Source organism: Bos taurus, chromosome 10 (genome assembly GCF_002263795.3).
Source record: "Bos taurus isolate L1 Dominette 01449 registration number 42190680 breed Hereford chromosome 10, ARS-UCD2.0, whole genome shotgun sequence".
Taxonomy (NCBI): Eukaryota; Metazoa; Chordata; class Mammalia; order Artiodactyla; family Bovidae; genus Bos; species Bos taurus.
Genome location: NC_037337.1, coordinates 69,475,224 through 69,478,506, shown reverse-complemented (window position 1 = coordinate 69,478,506; position 3,283 = coordinate 69,475,224).

Here is a 3,283-nt window from a genome sequence, read left to right as displayed (position 1 = left end):
TTCCAGAAGAAAAAATGGAAGCTTAGTTAGATTAAGTCACTAGTACTTGTGGTGACAATTGTTGGTACCAGGATTTGTACCACACATTATGCTTTGCTACACAAAATGAAGTCTATTCTCTGAAAGTGTGGTCCAGAGACCTGCAACATCGCATTACTGGGGGCCTTGCTAGAAATGCTGAATCTCGGGGCCAGAGATGCTGATCAGAATTGGCATGTAACACAATGCTCGGGTGATCCACAAAAGCCCTGCTTTTGAAGCCCTGAGGAAGGCCAGCTGCTGAGCATGGTGTGCAGATCACTAACCCTGAGGCTTACCTTCAAGTCCCTGTTCTTTAATTCCCTCTCAGATGGATGTATCCGTAGTTTGAGGTGAGAATTTTTCCCTTAAGACAGGAGCACTTCTAACCAATGGCAATGCATCTGGCACAGCTCAAGAAGTCTTTGGGGACACATGGAAAGAGAAGTGGGGACCTGGCATCACAGCTGTGACTATCCTCTCACTCTAGGATGCCAGCGCCATGCCTGGGCACAGTCTCTACCTATTCAAATAGGAGAAGCTATGTGTCAAGAAGTTTCCGAGAGGCTCACTGATGTGGAGGGAAAACATCGTCCCTCCCGTCTTTTTTGTGCTGCCTGGTGCCTGAGCCACACTCATTTATAGTCATGAAAATCAGAGGTGGAGAACAGCAAAGGCTGCGGTGCGTAGATGTGATCACAAGACCCAAGAATTCCTAGCTCTTATGCTCTGGCTCTAGCAACGGGACCACACACGTGAAATCATCTTTTGTAGTGATTATTGAGTCCGCCCTTACAAAAACCTTGCCCTGGGAACCCTTGTCTCCATTTCTGAGGCCGTGCACGTGGAGGAAATCATGAATGCCACCTCGTCTGCTCGTGGATGGGAGATTTGCCTTCTGTATTTGCACTGACATCTATAGCCTGAATTACTCTTCTTTGATGCCTCGGAACTATATCCAAAGACAGCGATTGTCTTACTGCTTATGTAAGAAAATCCTTATTTTGGCTTTGAAATCAACACAGAAGTGCTAAATAGCAATATTGACGAGTCTGGGGAGAGAACCAGAAGTCTGGAGAAAATGTGAATGAGTTTCTTTTTTTTTTTAAAGGCAGACTTAGTGGAAATTTATAGCACTGAATCCAATCCCATTAAAACGGGTTGTAAAAAAAATAAAGTTTCCATGCTGCTAAGCTGCTTTTATGTGGCAGTGGCATCTCGGCAGGCGGCGTATATGTTTGTGATGCTTTGGTTCCAAATCAAGCTGGTGCAAAGGTAGTCCTCAGATCTGCGGTCTGCAGTCAGGAGTCTTCCGAGAGAAACACCCGCCAACTCAATCTCTCTCTGACTAAGAGACACTGGAGTCCTCGGATGGGAAGAAGGAAAAGTTTAATCAAGCACAGTTTCATAAATACCTGCGACTCATTGTGAAGCCCACGCTGCAGAAAACTGCCAGCAGGGAACACATGATGCTGACCTAGTTTGCCGGAACAAAGACAGGATTTACTTTTTCAGTTGTTGGGAATTTCTCTTCTTTATTAAGGGAGAGGAATTTAATGAACATTAGCTCTTAAGGAAACCAGGGGCAGATAAGGGAGGGTGGAGCTGGGTCTCCTTTATCCTCTATCTTCCCTGCCTGGCCCAGCCACCAGGCTTCAGCCGCAACCTTCAAAACCCTTATCTGTCCACTGAAGTGGCAGACTTCTTTAACCTCTGACCTAAATTGTGTTTGAACCTTCATCTTGAGGAAGCAAAGTTTTGAACATTAAGCCACTAAGGACTTCAAAAGCCCCTGGATTTCTGTCCTGTTCTTCAGCAAGAATCTCAATACCCTTGTCTTTGACCAGCAAATAGCGTGGAACCTGCTCAACCCCGTTCTAGTAGTGATATGCTTGGTGAAGCGTTAGCGTCAGGAGGGGGTATTTATTTTCTTTGTTTGTTTGATTGGTTTCTTATTTCTAGTCACAGAATAAATGTGAACGTAGCTCAAGGAAGACTTTCATTTCTACCTCCCTGCAAGAACCAATAGTCATATAAAAAATAAGTCCTGTTAGTACGTTAGGATCTAAATTTTAGAAAGTCCAAAAGTTAAAATATATCATACTCTCTTTAGAACAGCTTGCATTGAAAACAACAATGCCTATTTTCATGGACTGCCCTCTGTATTCCCAATGAAATTCATGGGAGATTTGCACTTAACCATAAGCAACATCCTGATGAAGATATGCCTCAAAGAGAATATCAGAAGGCAAAGTAAGTCTGAGAGGATTAACAGCAGAATAAAGCCCAGATTAAATCAAATAACCAAAGAAAAATTAGTAGAAGAACAAGAAAGGTTTTAATGTTTGTAAGAGGGAAATGCCGACCTTGGAGCATTGAAAAAGGAGGGCTACCCAGTAATCTTAAATCCAAGTCCAAAACTAATTCTGATTTTTACTTGTAACTCTTCTGACTTGCTCTTTAAAAAAATAATTTACATTAGTTTTATTTGTCCTGTCAGTTAGAGGAACTGAGGCTGCCAAAACACTGTCATTTCTTATAACTGATTACTCCCCCTTCCCATGGCTGTCATATGTGTCTCGAGTGCATTTGTCTTTGGAATGTTGTTCCTTTATTGCCTTTTGTGGGACCTGTCTTACTCTGGCATTTTTACCGTGGTAGACACATTGCTATATTACAGTAGGCCAAAGGTCATCTACACAGCCATCAATTCTAAGAATGATTTTTTGGTTAATAAAACTAATTTTCTTAGCTGAGGGCTGCTTGCTGTGAGAAGGATTTATATCGCCAGGTCATATTTTCCAGAAAGTGGTAGAATGTCAATCATTAAACTATAATTTATGATAGTCTAGTTGTTTGTCCAAAACCAAATTTTCCTTTTTTTAACATGCAAATTTTGACCACAATAGGAAATTTGAGGTTATATGTGAAGTGTCATTGATGAAACAAATATATGGTCTGGGAACATGCATAATAAGTATTATTTTTCTTCTGGCTCAGAAAGTATGTTAGAGAGAACAGAGGGGGAAGTGCTGATTAAGAACCCGGATCTGTAGCCACAGAAATGTGGAACAGAAAACTGTCTTAGCCATCTGCACTGATCTTAGAGAAATTCACTTCTCTTAGCCTAGGCATTTCCATCTGTAGAATGGGCATGACAATAATACCCACCTACTAGATTTACTTGGAGGATGAAATAGAATTGCCTCAAAAGTACTTGATACTATAAATTGAATCAGTCTGGCTAGGCTGCTTATACTGCATA